Genomic DNA, 20,934 nt, shown 5'->3' with positions numbered 1-20,934 from the left:
AATGGATCGAAAAAAGGCAAGGACGAAGGAGCAAACCTTGCACGCCAAGATTCAGATTATTCAGAAGGTGGTATGGTGGTTATGGCTGTTGTTGCAGATAACCACGTCGAATCCAAAACGTGGTTTCTTGACTCAGGCTACTCGAATCACATGACTGGTCAAAAGGCGTGGTTGACAGATTTTGACGAGTTGAAGAAAAGCAAGGTAAAACTTGCTAACAGTTCCTTGCAAGCAGAAGGTATGGACAACATAGTTTTTCAGCTGAGCAATGAAGCAAAAGCTATGATCAAAGATGTGCTATATGTACCTGGAATGAAGTGTAACTTGGTAAGTGTTAGACAACTGGTCGAAAGAGGTTTCTCAGTTGTCATGAAAGATGGAGTTTGTAAATTGTTCGACACCCAGAACAATTTGGTCTTAAAGTCTCTATTATCGAAGAATAGGACGTTTAAGACTATGATCAGTCCGACAGAAGTTCAATGTCTCAAAACTGTTGTCGACCACAAGGATAGTTGGTTGTGGCATTTGAGGTTTGGACATTTGAATTTTCGATCACTTAATCAACTGATTACTCAAGATATGCTTACTGGCATTCCAAGTCTTAAGATGCCCGACAAACTCTGTGAATGATATAATTGATGATGAAGTCACACCAGATGGAGAATTAGTTCATTTTGATTTACTACTGGTGTTGAACCAATAAACTATATCAAATATTTGAAGATAAATCAATGGAAGTTAGCTATGATCGAAGAGTTACAGGAAATCGAAAGAAACAACACATGGGAGTTAGTCGAATTGCCAGCATATACAAAGGCTATCGATGTGAAGTGCGTGTTCAAATTGAAGCACAATGTTTATGGGTCGATAGAAAGATATAAAGCAAGGCTAGTAGCTCGAGGGTTTCTTCAAAGAGAAGGACTCGATTAATCTGAAATATTTGCTCCAGTAGCAAGACTAGAGACTATTCGACTAGTGGTAGCATTGGCATGCAACCAAGCATGGTCGACATTTCATTTAGATGTGAAATCAACATTTCAGAATGGTCCCTTAGACGAAGAGGTCTATATCACACAACCTCCAGGGTTTGTGATTCAGAAGGAAGCGAGTAAAGTATATAAGTTGCACAAAGCGCTTTATGGCCTCAAGCAGGCACCTAGGGCATGGAACAAGAAGATCGACTCATACTTAGTCGAATTGGGATTTGTAAAATAAAAATCTGAGTATGGTGCCTATGTTTAGGTGGTAGCACAAGATATAACAATCATCTTCTTGGATGTTGATGACTAGTTAGTAACTGGAAATAGCTTGGAGAACTTGTTGAAGTTCAAAGAGCTGATGATGAAAGAATTTGAAATATCAGATCTGGGAAAATTGTCTTATTTCCTAGGCATGGAATTTCAAGTGTCGAAGCAGGGTATGGTGCTACATCAAAGGAAGTATGTCAAAGAGATTCTCAAGAGATTCAGAATGGAAGATTCGAATCCTGCCTCTTCACCCATCGAATCAAATGTGAAGTTGGAGAAGCATGGAGAGGAAGACAAAGTTGATGCAACTTTGTTCAAACAAATTATTGGATCTCTGAGGTATGTGTGCAACAATCGACCTAATATAGGTTTTGCTGTCGGATTAGTAAGCAGATATATGAGTGAACCAATGGTGTCACATATGAAGGCTGCTAGAAGAATCCTGAGATATTTGAAAGGATCGATAAACTGTGGAATACTATTTCGACAAGACTCTGAAGGAAAAGAAGCAATAGTAAATTATTTTTCAGATGCTGATTGGTGTGGAGATAAGGAATATCGAAGAAGCACAACTGGATATTTCTTTCAAGTATTTGGTGCCCAAATCTCATGGTGTTCGAAGAAGCAACCTATGGTGGCATTGTATTTGTGTGAAGCTGAATATATAGCAGGATTCTATGCTGCATGTCAAGCAATTTGGATCTGAACTTTACTTGAAGAAATGGAAGTCGAAGTGAAGAAACCATTTGTGTTGCAAATTGACAACAAGTCATCCATAAATCTGGCAAAGAATCCAGTTCTGCATGGAAGGAGTAAGCATGTCGAAGCTAGATTTTAGTTCTTAAGGGAAAATATGAATCGAGGTGAACTTGAAGTTAGACATTGCTCAAGTGAAGCACAGTTAGCCGACATTTTCACCAAAGGATTGAAGATCGATAGATTCTTGAATTTGAGAAAGAAATTAGGAATAGTTCAGTTCGACTATGACTAGAGTTGTTCGACAACTTGGATTATAGGGGGTGTGTTGAGATATTATTGGGATTTGTTAAGATATTATTGGGATTGATATTATTAATATAATATCAAATATAGTCTAATCTAATAATATCAAATATAATCCAAGTTGTGTAAGCCCAATGCCAATTAGGGTTGTATATAAATAGTCGTAGGTTGTATCCTTATTTGTACAATTCAATTAATTAATATAATCGTTATTTCCTTTATTATTCTGTCTTTCTCTCCTCGCTAAAAGTCCCTCACGCACTAACAGTGTATCCATTTAAATATTTTAGTGTGTTGATGTTGAAGTGGATTGTTGGAGTGATACATTGCATTTACATTTTTACAATGGGCAAGAGTAGCTTTTGTAATTCGACAATGTAGTGATAAAAGTATGTTTTTATTCAAGAAAGATTCAGACACTACATTAAACGCTTTGGTGACACTACATTAAACGCTTTGGTACTCGGCCTCGACAGTGGATCGGGATAAGGTATGTTGTCATTTCACAGACCAAGAAATCAAATTATCACAAAGATATAAACAATAACTACAAGTTAGTCTTCTCGTATCTAGATAACTAGCCCAATGTGCATTTATGTAAGAGATGAGTTTATTGGTGAATGACAGATATAAGTGGAGATTAAAATCAATAGTGTCATTAATATATCTAATTATCCGCTTTAATGTAGACATGTGTTGCACTTTAGGGTCATGTATAAATAAGCACACTTGTTGAATTACATTAGATTTATTTGTTCCAATGTCAAATATTGTAATGTGCCAACAATAATTCAATATTTTGTTAGGTCATGATAGGAGTTACCAGAAGATCCACTCAATTTTGTTTTTGTGTATACTGAGATAGGGATGGTTCCTAAAAGGATATACATGCTCATTTTGTTGGGTTATGATAGGAGTTACCAGAAGATCCACTCAATTTTGTTTTTGTATCTGCTAAGATAGGGGATGGTTCTTAAAAGGATATAATGCTCGCTCAATAACTTCCTCTACATATTTGTTTTTAGAAAGAAAAAATCACTTGTATGTCTTAAAACACCAACTTCATTCATTATTATTTTATCATTCAATATTACAACAAACAAACATATACACAAATTTTCTTAAAATCATAGAAATTGTTAAATAACCTTTGAAATCACAGTAGTCCATATGGAGACGACAATCTTGGATACTTACTTTTGTTTCTACGACAAAAAAAATGATGTTATTGTAGGGGACCAACGTTTAGATTTTGAAAAAACAAATTCGATAGTTTTTAACATTTTAAATATTCTTTAAAAATATTTTTATGTCACTACTACAAAAAGTGCTTCTAACGTCGGACGCAAAATGCATTTTACCTCGACAAAAGAATCGAGGTAACGAAGGGCGTCATGAAAAGTAATGACTTAACACCTCGATTTTTGAAATACCGAGGTAAAATTTTACCATGGCATGGATTCAAACCTTGGTTTCTGCACTTTTATTATTTACAAAAACTAGCGCCTTTTTATTATCTCGGTTTATTATAAAAATCAAGGGGTCATAAGATTTTTTTAATAAAACTCGTTATAGTTTTTACAAAAAATATTACATTAATTGTCCATGAAGATCATATGTTGGATCTTCAATTCCTTGATATTCTGAGCAAGATCAAATACCGGGAACCTCTTTTCTCAAAACAAAATAAAAAGGGTTTGTTAAAGGATATTCTCTACGGATCATCTTGCATGAATTTGTTTCTGGTGAAAAAAAAGGGTAAGATGATTAATATCAATAATCAAAAATATTTTCGGTATAAATAAAAATTTAATATAACAAACTTTGAACCCAGTTGATTTTCTGCTATTGCAATCCATCGAAGAGAACTTTTCCAAGTTTCCTTATGTTTCAAGCGCTTCATATGTTTCATTTAGATTTTCAATATTGTAAGAGAACTTATATAATGGACGTCCCTTAGGTTTCACGTAAATTACTAATGGTGGATTCTTGAGCGTTGATAACCTTTATATGAACGGCAAAGATTTGTTTATAGCCGTTGAATGAAAATAGTGAAAGAAACACTTAACTATCATCTTGGTTTTTAAAACAACCTAGGGGTTAGAGTAAAATAAAAAAATTCCAAAAATTGTTACATTGTTTATCTAGAATATTAAAAATACATTGTATGAAACAAATCTTCGCAAAATATCAGATTGTTTACCCAGAATATTAAAATTATAGCATGAGCAGACCGCATAAAATATTTGTTGCATACGATGTATTTTTAATATTTTGGGTAAAAAATGTAATAATTTTTGGAAAAAAATTATTTTACTCTAATCCCTCAATTTTAAAACAAAACCGAGGAGTTAGATTATTTTTTTAAAATGGATACATTATTTACACTTTACCTAGAATATCAAAAATACATTGTATGCAACAAATCTTCGCAGAATATCAAGATTGTTTACCCAGAATATCAAAAATACAACATGTCCAGGTTCCATACAAGGTGGTAGAGATTCGTCTTGAATGTCAGACATGCCTTCACCAAGATTGATTATTAATGCTATGATTATCACTGCTTTTGCTAGCGTATACAATTTGCATGCTTGGAATGCATCCTAAAGTTTGAGATTAAACTATAATGATTTACTATACGATCAAGATATCCAAAGATTAACATTAAAATGAACTTTCATGTAACATTAATTTTGATGTAATTCAATAAAATAAGAAATCATTATAGATTAATCTCAAACTTCAAAGATATGATATTATGTTTTAATCAAACGGTTGATTTTAAAAAATATTTATACAAAATGAAGTTACGAGCGGATGTAACTCTTCGGGTATAATATATATATATATATATATATATATATATATATATATATATATGTATATATATATATATATGTATATATATATATATATATATATATATATATATATATATATATATATATATATATATATATATATATATATATATATGGCGCACCTTGGAATAAAACCTCGGTTTTTTTCTGGATGATGTGAAAGCTTCGTCATGAAAAGCGTTATTTGTTGTAGTGGGTGTACATAAGTTGTAGTTACTTAAACTAATAAAACACTTATCAAAGCTTTCACAAAGAAAGGCAGAAGATGCCACTATTACAAAAAAACACTCTTTATCTCGGGCGCAAAAAGAATTTTACCTCGATTAAGCGAGGTAACGAAGGGTGTCATGAAAACTTGTCACTTTGCCCCTCGGTTTCCAATTAACCGAGGGGATAGTTGAAATGCTCATTGGTTCGATCCCCAGAAACAAATTTTTTTTTTTTTCAAAATTAGCGCCATATACCTCTCGGTTTCTGACAAAAATCAAGGGAAAAAAGATTTTTTTTAAATACAAATTATATAGCTTACACAGAATATTAAATTACATTGTTTACAAATATCCATTTTTTTAATCAAAATACAAAGTTTATTATTCTTTGAGAGCAACAAATCTAGATTTTGACAAATTTGATTCGTCATTGTTATTCTTGGAGAACAACAGATCCAGATTTTGTTGCATACCCATTGCTTTTCAAGTTCAATGATTTTGCAGGCATCCAATTTCTAATATAACATAAAAAATTTCAAATACATAACATAAAGTTCCATTTAAAAGATAAGATATTATGTAAGAACACCAACTTTGGAACAATTTTTTTCTGCAGTTGTAATCCATTCCAGAGATATGTTCCAAGCTTTCATTATCAATGTTTTCACTGTTTTCATGACAAATGCTTTCATTATCAATGTTTGAGTTTCCCAATATAGCATCAAAGATATATAGTGGTGGTGTTTGCATTTTTATTTAGATGTAGAGAGTTTCTTGTGGATTGATGTGTTGAAAATATCTTGAGTGTTATTACTTTATGAATGTAGGTCATAAATTCATTGTAGGTTAACTGAGTAACTATACCCCTCGGTTCTTTTATAAAATCGAGGGGAAAAGTTATTTTTATTAGAAAATAAGATAAAATATGGTCGTTCCCCTCAATTTTATAAGAAAACAGAGGTAATATATTACTTGCAAAAAAATAGTGAATGATGAAAAAATTTGAAAGTAACATCTATTGTTTCCTTTTTTAATTTTTACCATTCACCATTTTCTTTGTGTACTACAATATTCAAACAAAGGACTTGAATTGTGAAACAACAACATTGCTTGCAATTTAGAGTATGTATAAAAATAAATTTTTCAATATTGTCAACCGAGAAAAGCAGTAAATTATGGAGTGTTTTCTTTAATAACAACATAGGAATGTTATTCCAAAATATAACAATGGCCTTGCAAAAGGTGGAAACAACAATAACACCACCATTGTAGATAGATTTCAAGAGCAAAAAAATATTTTGTTCAAGGTCGATGTTAGAAGAACAACATACAACACAAAAACTTGAAGATTTTTATGTCTTACAATTCATCCCAAAGAATGATGTGCACGAGTTTGGAGCGACTATAGATGAGTTAGGTTTAGGGTAAAAATTAATTTACGACTGCTTTTATAGTAAAATATGATTTTCTATGGCCAAGCAACTAGCTGATCAACAAGTTAGAACATTCAATACCAACACTCATGAGCACCACACAGCCATTAGCAGAGTGAGTGGAAAAAACAACAATGAAGTGAAAATTTTTATGGATGAACAAAAAGAAAGTCGAAAAAGAAACATAAGGAAAAAAGTTGGAGAAACTTAAGTGAAGAGGCAAAAACAAAAGGTCAAAGAAGAAGGAAGGAAAAATAATCGGCTCAAAATCTTCCTTATCCACAGACTTCAACTAAGAACAATGAGAAAAGGCAATCTACAAGTGTTTTAGAAATTCTCAAAAGGCTGAGATAATCGTGTCGTTCTTTGAAACCTTGTAGAAACTTCCTACATATGTTAAATCCATAAAAGAAAACAGGAAGATGAACAGAAAATATATTAAGGAACCTTAACTCAGGCGTCGAGCTAATGACTTTAAACAAAATCTTATTTGGAGGCAACCTAATTTTCCAATTTTAAATTTATTTTATGCAAATTTTATTTTCTGAATTGAAATAGGTAAAGTCGGGTTTTGGCAATTTTGTTAAAATCTTGTTGGGAAAGATCATCTACTCAATAAGTGAATACTTCACTGACAAATGCTTGCCTAACAAATGATTATTGTCGCTAATCAAGAATTTCTAATCTCTGGTATAGATTAAGGACTTAAACCTCTGTTTCACACGATACTAGCCTGAGGACATGCCTAGATCTTCTAAAGGAGGTGGATGTTGAGACAAGGACTATAGCTCGCCAAAACCCGTGTCATTTAATTTAGTTACTTAATTGCTTTATATATGTTCAATTTCCAACACATGAGTACCTTTTTGAACAAAATTTGATTTTTTTTGAAAAAGTGTGATTTTTTTGCTTAAGTTGTTTGTCTGCTACAGTTAAAGTGTATATTGTTCAAATGGATTGAAAAATCTTATGCATATGAATCAAAAAGTATTGGTTGATCACAAAATCAAGACAAATGCATGATAAAAGATTAATTCTCTTAAAATACTTTATTCATGATAGATGTTGTGATTATCTGCAAATGATAGCATGAACCTGAACTAGTTGCTTGCTTAAAGTTTGATTTTACTACTTGTTTTGTGAAAGCATGTTAATGATAGTCAGAATCTTACAAGACATTAACTTGTAAGTTGTGTGTAACCTCATGATTTACACATATATATTGAGAAGTAGACATACGTAATAATTCTATTGATTTTGCATAATTCTTGCTATTTCTTGGAATGTATGATGTCATGGATATGATCCAGGCATTGTTTTCTAAATAAGTGGAAAACTATTTGACCAAATAAATCTACCTTGTGATAGTGTGATCCTTTGAAACCCCCTTTTGAGCCAAAACATGAAAATTCTTATTTTAAAAAAATTACAATCCTTAGCCATTCCATAGAAAAACAATATTCATACCTTATCTTAAGGATGTGAGAGCATTAAATTTCCAAGGAGTATGCAATATGAAAAGTTGGGAAGAATGTGTTTGAAAAAGAAAAAGAACCCAAGTAGTAATAATAAGTGATCAAAGAAAAAGAAGAAAAAAAAGAGTGTTACTTTGACAAAAAGCGATGAAAAAAATCAAAAGGAAGTTAAAAATAAAGAATAAAAATTGTCAAAGTTAATAAAGCAAAAGAAGAATCACCAAAGAAAATTATAAGTTGAAAAGAAAGATACTTTTTAAAAGAAAAATAGTATACACAATAAATTTTTGCTCTCTTATCTACCAGGCACATCTGAATCCAAGAAAAATCAAGATTTTTTTTTATCTCGACCACATTAGAACCTAAATAAAAGACCTAAGTGATTCATGACTAACTATATATTTTGTAAAAATTCTTAGAAGAAGTGCAAAGTTGATATGTTGTTTATGCATTATCTTAAAATGGGGAAAACACTGACCAAAAGAGTGATATTCTGTGAGATCATGAGTCTGATGAAAATTTGACAGTTGATCTAAACATGTTTTGAAATAATACTTTGATTGAGCAAGTTTTTCATCTTCATGCTATATTTATGGATAATTATGATGTTGATTTTTAATTTGCATTTAGGAGAATCATGCCTTGGACAATATTTTTCTCTCCATAAGTTCTTGATTAAGTCAAGAAACCTCATATGAATTATGCATATTGAAATTTTTGAGTCATTTGTCAATTGTGTTGATTTTGTTTGAGGACAAACAAAAAGATAATTTAGGAAGAGTTAATAATGTTAGAACAAAATTTGGTTCTGCATTGAGTTTTTATGATAACAATACATATATTTGTATAAAACAATTTGTACTCTAATAGTTTCTTAAGTGTGTAGATTCACCATTTTGGTTGATTAGGATTGCTGTCCAGATAATCATCAGAATCAATGTCATCACACATCAGAAGAACTATTCATCTCAACTCTAAAGAGATGTCAGCAATTCTGAAGAATGTTAAACAACTCATTAGAAAAGGATCTACAAATATTCTGAAGCAAGTTTCGGCCTATTGCGTTGTGCAATTCAACTTACAAGATTTCAAGCAAGTTTGTTGTTAATATGATGAAACACGATATTGCTAAAATTGTGTCTCCCTTTCAAATGGGTTTCATTCCTAATAGAAGTATTCACAAAAATATTGTGGTGGCCAATGAGATGATTCATAGTATGAATAAGCTCAAAGGAAACAGGAGTTTATTTGCTATGAAGACTGACTTATCTAAAGCCTATGACATGATGAGCTATGAGTTTATTGTTGATGTTTTGAAAGAAGTGGGCATTGCTGAAAAGTTGTTGAATATTATCTTGGATTCCATTTCTTTAGTCCAGATGAATGTTCTTTGGTAAGGTCAGAAAATTAGATACTTCAATACTAGGAACGACTTAAGGCAAGGAGACCCTCTATCTCCTTACCTTTTTGTGTTTTGTATGGATAAATTGTCCCACATGATTTGGGACAAAATGGAGGGTGGATAGGCATCAAGGCTGGTAAATCTGGACCTAGTATTTCTCACCTGATGTTTGCGTATGACATCTTATTGTTTGGGAAAGCCACAGAAAATTAAATGTCTTGCACTATGGAGGTCCTTGATAATTTCTTCCTCAACTCCGGTTAGAGGACCAATCATGAGAAATCATATATCCTTTTCTCAAATAACACCAAAGTGCATAGATAAATAAGCTTCTTGCAATGTCCAAATTCAAAGAAATCAAAAGTTTAGGGACCTATCTTGGGGTTCCCTTAACTGGAAGGTGCCCGGGACTCAAAGATTACCAATTTTTGCTGGATAAAATCAATAATAAGTTGGTTGGTTGGAAAGGAAGACAACTTTATTTTGCGGGCTGTATAACTTCAGCCAAATATGTCATTGAGGCCTTTCCCACTTACTTCATGATAACCTCCATGTTACCTAAGATGTGCCTCAAGAAAATGGAATTAATTTTAGAGGAATTTTATATGGGGTGACATCAATGGGGACTTTCATCTTTGCTCTATCAAGCGGAACAAAATTGCAAGACCTAAGAATGGCATGGTTCTTGGCTTAAGGAGTCTAACTCACATGAATAAGGCTTGCAGAGTAAAGATTGGTTGGAGCCTCAAATTTGAGAACAAGGCTTTGTGGTGCAAAGTCTAAAATGGAAAATATGAAAAAAAATAAGAAAGGGTTCTCTTGGGTGTGAAGCCAAAGTCAATGACTCGACTTTATGGAAAAAAATTATGGTAAAGTGGAAGATGCTGGAAAAAATGACTTTATGGACTGAGTGAAAATGGTAGAAGGGTGAAGACTTTGGTTGATTGCTAGATTGGGGTTGGCATTAGACTGAAAGATCATATTATAGACAATACTGATAGGTTCAATCACTTGGTTGTGGCTGACTGCATCACTAATAATGGTGAATGGGACTGGTGTTGGTTCAAGAGACATATCAACTTGGAGTTGCTTCCTAAAATCTACTCGATTATTCCTCCTAAACAAGAGTATGGCAAAGATCTAAGCACGTGGAGTGGTACTGACAATGGTCTCTTTTCAATTGCTAGTGCCTTTTTCAATATCAGTAACTGAAATGAGGAGCAAGGTAGTATCCAATGGAATAAAATATAGAAAATTAAAGCCTCAGAGAGGGTTAGACATTTCATTTGGATGGTTCATCATGCAAGTATAAAAACCAAGTTATTTCTACATAATTGTGGCCTTAGAAACCCCTACTGTAATGATTGTCCTAATGTCGAGGAAACCATTCTTCATCTTTTGCGTGATTGTAAAATGGTTATTAATGTCTGGAGGTACTTGGTCATGAATAGCAACAAAGCTAGTTTTTTTCTATGGAACATTAGAATATTGGCTTGTCCTCAACATGTCCTCCAGATTAGCTGATAATCATACTACTTATGAGTGAACTTCTTCTTGGGCGATAGAGTAACATCCTAATTTCCCCGGCATAATTTATAAATAAAAATCGGAGTAAATTAAAACAATTGAGCAACTAGGACGCCAGATCAACAAAGCATAAGGATTGAGGCTCACAAAAGCGAACCATCATCCATACACCATATTGCATGATTCATGAATTACATGCAACAACAACAGTTATGTACAATGATATTCACCTTAATTAATGTACTACACCACCACCAGCTAATAAAACACCATACATGTTACAAGCACTCTACAAAAACAAAACATTAAGATATTAAGTACCAACGTAAAGTTCGTACAAGTTATCACACCACAAAACACACAACCACACACCATACATCACCATCCTGCAACAAATAATAATTTCCAGACCCAAGACTAATTTTAAAATAAAGTGCATTGCGTCAACTTCCTAACGCTTTGAGCGGCACCTCAATCGGATACCTGGAACTCAAGTTATGAATTTATTAAATTTTGAAATAGTAGTGGTAATCGGTTACGCTGAAACCTGTAACCGGTTATGGCAATTCCAAAACAAAGAGTGCATAATTTTCCTTTCACTGGTATCCGGCTACGCTAAAACCCATAAGCGGTTACACCCCTCCAAATGCCCAGTTTTCCCATTTTTAGATCGTGTAACCAGTTACACCAAAACACGTAACCGGTAACTTATACCAAATTTTGAGTTTTCTAAAAAATGTTTCAGGCGTAACCGATTACACCAAAACCCGTAACCAGTTACCACTGAAACATTGGAAATTTTCTACAATTTTCATGTTACAAAAATCTTTTTCAAAACAGTCCTAAAGTCCAAACTTTGATAGAAAATCATGTACCTCAATTTCACACTTTGATTTCCAACAACACAACATTCACATCATTCTAACAATCGCCCAATTCATCCAAACACACAACAAAATCACATCATTACACATCAATTACGCAAAACATAGAGAAAAGAATAACAACGCTATAGAGATTTGAACACCTATCCACATGGTATCATGCAATCCCTTATATAAGAGGACTCCCACCCTTACCTTAGATGATGAACTCGAAGCTTCTCTAATGGGGATTCTTCTTCTCCTATCCTCTAGCTTCCTTCCTCTTTTCTTCTCTTTTTCACGTTTTGTCAGTTCTCACTCTTCTCTTCCTTTTTTTTCCTTAGTTTGTTATACTATAATTCTAATAAAACCTTATTCCAACTAAATAAACCAAACAACCATCCCAACTCAATATTTATTTAAATAACATCCTCCATACTACTATTTAAATTGAATAAATAATTCTGATTAATTATTAATAATTAGTTCCACTTCTACCTCCCCCGAACCTTAATGTTTTTACTCAGACACCCCAAGCACCTTAAATCAGACATTTCTATGGCTACCACCCTACACTTAAGGGCTCCTCCAACACAACAAACACAATCAATCACGCAATATATTTACGAAAATTAATTAAATAAAATCGAGGCGTTACAGATAGCTTGCCATTCCTTTTGGTATTGGCGTAATCAACGCATTCACAACAAGGAATTTATTATGCCTCACAATTTTGACAAGCTTCATCCTTGGCCAATTAAAGCTTTATAAAGATAGCTCCCTGTTGCACAAAAAAGGATGATAAAGCTGAAGATGGATATTCATATCAAATGCTTTACGCAGGCAGTAGATTGGGTTTCCTTGAATTGTGATGGTGATTTGCTTAATACTAGTGTTGATGGGTGTGGTGGCCTTAACAAAAACATCTCTGAGCATTGGGTGGTGGGTTTTGCGAAGAACCTTGGCAATTGCTCTGTGTTAACAACTGAGCTTTATGGAGTGTTGGAAGATATCAAACATGCTCATGAAAAAGGCCATTTGAGGCTGGAGATTCAAATTGACAACATAGAGGTTCAGAAGTTGCTGAGCTAGAATCTTGACATCTCGTAGCAAGGATCGAGTTTATTATTTAATATTAGAAAATTGCTTAGTAAGTTGGTGGAGCTCAAGGTGATCCATATCTATAGGGAGGCTAATACTTGCTTGGATGGGCTTGCGAAGATAGGAGCAGCAACCGAGTAATTCAATAGAGTCTTTTTAGATTGTCCCATTGAAATTCTTAAGAATTTTGTAGATAACACTATTGGTTCATCCATTGTTAGAAGTGTTCTGGTGTAGTGGTTTCCTTTTGGGGGCGAAAGTCCTCCTTTTTCGAAAAAAGAAAAAATTAAAAAGTTTTTTAATTATTTTTTATTTTATTAATATAAACACTGTTTACCGTATTTATATGATGAACATTGTTGAATGTAAGAAATTGTACAGAAAATGGTGTAGAAATAACATTATTCTTTTATCTTTATTGGTATACAATTTTGTATGAGAGGATAAATCATTAGGTTCAACTTTTGAATTAGAAGAGAAGAGAAAAAAATAGTTTTGAATTAAAAGGAAAGAGATAAAATGGTTTTAGTGGAAGAAAAGTAGTATGAAAATTAGAAAACATATTTTAAGAGAAGTTTTTTATAAAGAGTGATAAGTAATTGTTTATTATTAATAAATTTTAAATTTTAAGAATATTACGACAATAAAACTCTTTAAAATTGTTCTTAAGATTCTTTAAATTCAATCTATGTTAATTTAGAGTTCAATCTTTACCACATTTTTTTTTATATTTTATATAATAGATCAATATAAATAAGTTTTTGATATTTATAAATCAATAATTTAAAAAATAAATTTAAAATATATTAATAATAAATATTTATTTATTGTTATCTACAAATATACACTCTAAAAAAGTTTTTTTTTTTTTAAATTTTTCCATTTTTCTTCTTTTAGGGGGTGTTTGTTTCGGAGATACAAATGTTATTTCCGGGAACGTGACATTGGAATTCACATATTCCTTTGTTTGTTTCAAGTTTTGATAAATTATTCCCGGGTACTTTTTATTCTTAGGAATAAATTTTGTTCATGAGTTTCTTCATTTTCATTCCCATATAAAAGGATGAAAATCTTACATTCCCATGGGAATATAAAATAACCAACCATAACTTCCCACTCTCATATTATTTTAACACATTTACTTTTTAATTTTTAATTTTTAAAATTTAATTAAAACAAAATCTAAAAATATTCCTAGGAACTTTATTCATTTGCCAAACACTTTGATAGGAATAAAGTTCCAAGCAATAATATTCCTAGAAATGATATTCCCAGGATTATAATTTTAATCCTTTAAACAAACACACCCTTATATCTTTCTTAAAAGAAAATATTTTTCTCTCTTTCAAACTTGTAAACAAAACTTTAAACTCCTTAATCAGCTAGCACATAATATGTTTTAATTATTTTTCGTAATAAAGCAAGCTGGTAAATTTAAATTTATATATAAAATTTTATTTATTTAGATTGTTTAAAAATATTTCTATATTTATTTAATTATAATAATTAAATAAATATTATATCACAATCAATGTTCATAGGCTAAAATGACAAACAAACCGACATAAAATAATATAAATAAGCAAATTCCATCACTACTCTTAAAATTGACATCAATCCGACACTCTTCAAAAAGTTGAACATGTTATATTCCATAAAACACTTATACAAATAACAACAACATCATGCACGATACCCACAAATACAAGTCGATATTAGTAAAATTTTAAACATTAATAAGATAGCTATATCTTTGATATTGTGTCAATATTGTTCAAAAAGAATTACAAGAGTAAATAGTGTGGGAAAGTTTACCTTCGAAATTGTCCAAACAAATGGTATATTCGTTATCAGAATCTGGTTTGAGTGAAGAGACCGACCTACTTGTATCAAAAGTATTTTTCACATGGTGGTGGGTGAGAGTGTCCCGTTGAAAAGTGTCAACAATACAAATATATTTGAAGGGGAATATTGTGGATAGACTTACACTTGAGAAGAGTTTTGTAAAAGAATTATAAGTGTGAGTAAGATGGAAAGTTTCATATTGGTTAGAAAAATGGAGACTTAAACATTTATAAGTGGAAGAATTCACACATTTATCATCTTAAAGTTTTAAATGAATACGTGATATGTCTCTCACAAAATATATTATTTTTAAAATAAAAAAAATATCCTAAATTAAAATGCTTCCTCAAATCAATTTTGTTCACCGTCAATTTAAATACATCTTTTAGAAATTAGATCCTGATATCCTTCTTTTATCAAAAGTGTCAGACAAAGGTTATATATGTAATTTGGTCATAAGATACAAGATGTGTCCCCCTCTCTAATAGCAAGGCTTCTAGTATCCATACAATGTTACTTTGTAGTTATATAGGTATTTTAGTAAATAAATAAATTAAATATCAATTCAGTTATCAACTTTTTATATTTAGTCACGCTGGCTCCATTCAAATTGTGACACTAGTCTTGCATGTGCAACAAGTCGTTAAAGTAAAGACAACTACAGTTTTCCGTTAATGTAATTACAAAGTAATGGAAACAATAATATCGCAATCAGCTTTATTAGAGAGATGAATAATTTAGGACAATAATGCTACTGGAGTTACAAACCTCAATAAATAACACATGGTCATGGTCTCATGAAGAAATAATTTACCTATTATTTATATTTTTGTACTCATATACCCCTTACGTTTTATTAAAATTATCATTTTACCTAGATTCTAATTAATGAGGCTTTGGAACATATGTTTAATAATTTAGTGAACTTGAGTGCAAGTTAGAGTGTTCAGGATGCACGATTGAATTGATTTTAACATGAGAAATTATTTGATTTAAATTGAAATTTTCAAAGTATTCTTGAGGATATAAAGATTGTGAATTAGATTTTTCAAGTTAATTTATATTTAAGGTATGTGAAACAAAAGAAAATCTTTAGAGAAAAACTCTCTCATCTCTCTAAAACTAGGGTTGCTCCCTCTTGGAGAGTGCTACCTCCCCTTCTATAAGAGCTCATCCTCTATTGTCTAAATTCTCTACCGCCAGTATGGTGGTTGTCTCCTCTCTAATGGAGGTTCATCTTCCATTGTAAGTCTTTTCCCCGTCATTCTCACTTCAACGAATGACTCATCAATGTTATTTTCCTACCGCTTGTTAACTTCAACCTTCATCAAGAGTTTCTTTCACTCCGCTAACAACCATCAGAAGTTTGTAACTCCAAAATCGTCTTGTGCAACCAATGGGTCAAAGTGGTTCAAACATGAAGTTCGACCCCCACCAGAGCATGCGCCATCGAAAGATATGAAATCTTTGAGGTCATGTGTTAGTATTCTTCAAATGGCTTATTTTACCGTGTTAGTGTTATTATGGCTTATGTTATTTCTTGTTTGTGTTGCTTTGTTGTGTGTGTTGTTCTTAGATCTAAGTTGGTGTAAGTTTGTGTTCAAGGGTGTTTGATAAAATGCCTCAAAGAAGCATGAATAAGGGAGAAGCGTTCTTGAGGTAGAATCTAACTAGGGTTCCTACAAATCAAAACTCTTTCCAGTCAACAAATGATCCCCCCCCCCTTAAATTGTGAGTTTAATCTTTCTTGAGAACCTGTATAATCGAATTGTGTGTGAGATAGCTAAAAAAATGATGCCTAACTAAATAGATTTAAAGATTGTGGTTCAAAACCCACTTGTCTCTTGTGGATAAAATAAAAAATAAGAAAGAAAATATTGTTTTTATTATAATACCCTTATCATGTATTTGAAATAGTGAAGTTTTAATTAGTTAGAGAGTAAAATTGGAAAAGTGTATTGGAAATTGAAATGGATCATTCATTTTGGGACATCATTTTATTTCAAATGTGTCACTCATTGTGGGACGGAGGGAGTATAGAATTATTTTGTTTAAATGATTTTTTTAGCATTTACCACTAGGTACCTTCTTCTTTGCGTAAGACTCGGCCTACATTCTTAAAAGCAGATAACATTGTCGTGCCTAAGCCCTCGAATTCACACCCCTAATTGTAACTAATATGATATTTCCTCCGATTTAAAATGAGTGTCGTTTAAGATTTTGACACACAGATTAAAAAATGTAATAATATTGTCACAAGACATTGTACTTTTACAAAATTAACCTTATAAATATATTGGAAATAGTGCAGATAGAATAATTGAATGATAGAATTGAAAAAATAGCAATCATTACTGCATTGAAAAGTGAGAATGATAAATATTTATTTTAAAATAAATTTTATTTATTAAAACGACACTCATTGTGAAACTGGAGAAAATATTTTTTACGTGTGAGATTTTCCTTTCAAATCTACTTGAGTTGGATCATAATTGAATTTAGATTTAAAATTCTATGTTATGATTTTGATTTCAAAAATATTAAATTGTATATGGTTATTTTTTCAATATAATATTTTAATTATATTATTTATTTAAATTATAAATATATTAAAAAAAATTAATTAAATTCAAGCTTCATTTAAAAAAAATCGCATAAATTTTTTTTCATAAGAAGACGTGAAGAACAAAGCTCCACATTAATAATTTAATATATCATATTCATTATTCATATCATCCATCTTATAGATTCACATAAAAACTTAACTCTTTTGAAAACTTTTTTCTATTATAAATATTTTTTTAAAATTAAGTATATTCTCACATTTTTTTAATTTATAATTTATAAATTCATGTGATAATAAAAGACTTATTTGATAGCAATTTTTTTTATCACGGACTTATAACTTATTTTACTAATTTATATTTTATTTTTTAGATGCTATTTCAAATAGTATTTTATCTCATACTTATAGCTTATCATTTTTCATTTATTTTTACCCTTATTATTTTAACTAAAATTCACTTTTACCTTCCCTAATTTATTTTAATTTTAAATAAAATAATTATGTGTTAAATGTCTTTTATGTCATTTTAATTTATCATCAAATTGAATCGTTAATTTTATCAAACACTTTAATTAGTTTATCAACTATAAGTTATTAGTCATCACTTATAAGCTATAAACTATCAGTTATCAGCTATAAGTTATCACCTATCATCTAACTTATCAATCAACCGATGTTTTTATCAAAAATAGTCCAAGTACTCTTATAAACAGAAAATTTATTTTTCAGATTTAATAAATAACTTATATGTTAGATCTAAATATATATTAAATATATTAATTATTTAATAAATTTTAAAAAAAAATATTTACTAATAATAGTGATCAAAGTTATATCATAATCATGTAAATATGGAGAGGGAAATTTTGTATATTTACTAATAATAGTTATCAAAGTTATATCATAATCATGTAAATATGGGGAGGAAAAACTTGGAATTTTGGAGAGGTTGTGGGGATGGAAAACAAAATTTTCCACATGGAGACACCATTAATCCATTATGGTTTCTTTAAAAAACAAAGATTCCATTTGGCTCTTTCCTTATTTCAACATCACTATCCCCCTAAAATCCAAGTGGCGGAAATACGTGGGTGATAAATGATCTATAATTCATAAGCTCATGAGTGTATAGGCCAATATAATTGGACCATTTGGCCTATTTCTCAAGCAATACACATGTGTACCCTTTCAATCACTGCGTTGACGAATGAGGTAAGTTCACTTATGGACAAGACAAGTTTTTTAATTTCTTTTATGGTATGATTTGTCCAATTAAATGAATTTTTTTACAAGGTTCAACCAATTTCATTACTTTTTCTTCTTTGTCTTAAAGTGTGCCCCTCACATCAATATACTTTTAAGTTTTTGTTTCTTTTAAAAGTTTAAGGGAAAAATTCTATTTACATTCATTATTAAAAACTAGACAATTTTTTGGTTTCACATTTGAAACATCCGAAAATTTATAATTGATTATGATATGTTTTGTTGTTTTTAAGTAGAATTATTATTTTTTTTAAATTGATTCTATTTAAAAATAGAATTTATACCTTTTAAATTTAAACGTGATTTTTACGTCAAAATCCTTAGTTTAATTTAACTTTTCAAATATTTATTCAAACCTAAATCACTTTACCTACAAATCATTTTTAGTCAAAATCAATATATAATCAATTCATTTAAAATCAATTTTTTCATCGCAAAATCAAACATATACTAATTTTTACGTATCAAATATTTTTATGCAATATTGTATCATAGGCGATTCTTATAAAATATTGAAAAAAATTAGATATGTTGTGAAAAACTGATCTCTATAGAAATTTTATCTGAAGAGAAATATTTTCAAAGACAAAAGGTAAATATTTGAAAAGATTGACGAGTAGAAAGGAAAGAATTAGCTCTTAAAACAAAAACAAAAAAGCATAAAAAAATGAAGAGGAGAACTCTGAAGTTTTGATATGATTTAATAAGTGAGTGAATGTTTCTAAACAAATTTAGCTTTGGTGCATGAACAAATGGATCAGGTTATTTAGTTGTAATGGAAACAAAAGGTCAGATGAGAAAATGTGGGAAAGAGAGAAATGAAGGCTCAATCAAATTAGATTGTTCAACAGTCACATGCTTATTGAGTCAAAACTTATTGTAAATGTTAATCGTGCCACATCACATAATATATGTCCTGAAGATAAGTTTACTTAGAGTAACATCTCTTACCTTGTAAGTCGGTTTTGTAATATTGAGTTAGGTCTAATTCATAATTCTAAGATGATATCAAGATCTATAGATTCAGATCTAGGTTATATAAAAGGTGAGGATTTCTCCCACTTATAAATATATCTTCAACACTTATATTTTCTGATGTGGGACTCTTAACACAAACCCTCATGCTTTTGATTTGACATCTCAAGCATGTATATAAATAGTGAGTTGTCCAACAGTGAAAACATGATAGTAGGTAACTAAGTAGATCTTGAAAGAGACTTTGATACCATCTTAACCAGGATTTGATATTATCTTAGAATGTGGTTAAGAATGTCAAGATCAAGAATGAGATAGGCTCTAATGTATTAATCATAAGTGAACTTTTGATCAGATTGTCAATGTCATAGACAATATAAACAGAAGACATCATAACACCAATTCCACCATATTTAGTATGTGAAATTGGTTCAAAAGGGAAAAGCATCTAACTATGAAATAAACTCGTTCTAGGCTCTGATACCATAATGGGAGAAATCTAAGTCCCTATTTGGTTAAAGACATACCCAACAAAGGGTTTATATATATAGTGTAATGCTCATCTTAAAAGTCGATTTTGTAGGGGATGAATTATTTCAAAATCTAAATCTAATATGGTAGCAAGCTCTTATCTATTTGGGGCATCAACTATTTATATATACGCACCAAGCCCAGAAGCGTGAGGGATAAGAGGATGTATTAGAAAAATCAAGTCCTACGTATCGATAATTTGGGACATTCACAATTTATAACCACACATTAAGTTCAATAGTAATGGGCGTGAAGGATATTGTCTAGAAAGAGTTTATGTAGAACATCAAACTCTAATTCTAATAGTAACAACTCAGTCAAAGTTGACTCTTCGGAGAAGATGATGTGCCAATTTTGAATTTAATTTATTCTTTACAAAATTTAAAGATTCTAATTTCCAAAAGTAATATTATTACCAAGTCATGCTCGAGCCCGAGCACTACCAGAACAAAGTCAATTGTTCTGCATATCATATTAGTGATTGACTTCTCTCTATTCTAACACTAAAAAAATGTGAAAGTTGTCCAATAAAACAATGATTCATTGAGTTTTTAATTCATTATCCACACTTTATGGTATGCTTTGACAAATATTCCAATAATAAAAATTCATCAAATACTATTTTGATACT

Source organism: Vicia villosa, unplaced genomic scaffold (assembly GCF_029867415.1).
Source record: "Vicia villosa cultivar HV-30 ecotype Madison, WI unplaced genomic scaffold, Vvil1.0 ctg.000910F_1_1, whole genome shotgun sequence".
NCBI classification, from domain to species: Eukaryota; Viridiplantae; Streptophyta; class Magnoliopsida; order Fabales; family Fabaceae; genus Vicia; species Vicia villosa.
This window is presented reverse-complemented; position numbering follows the sequence as displayed.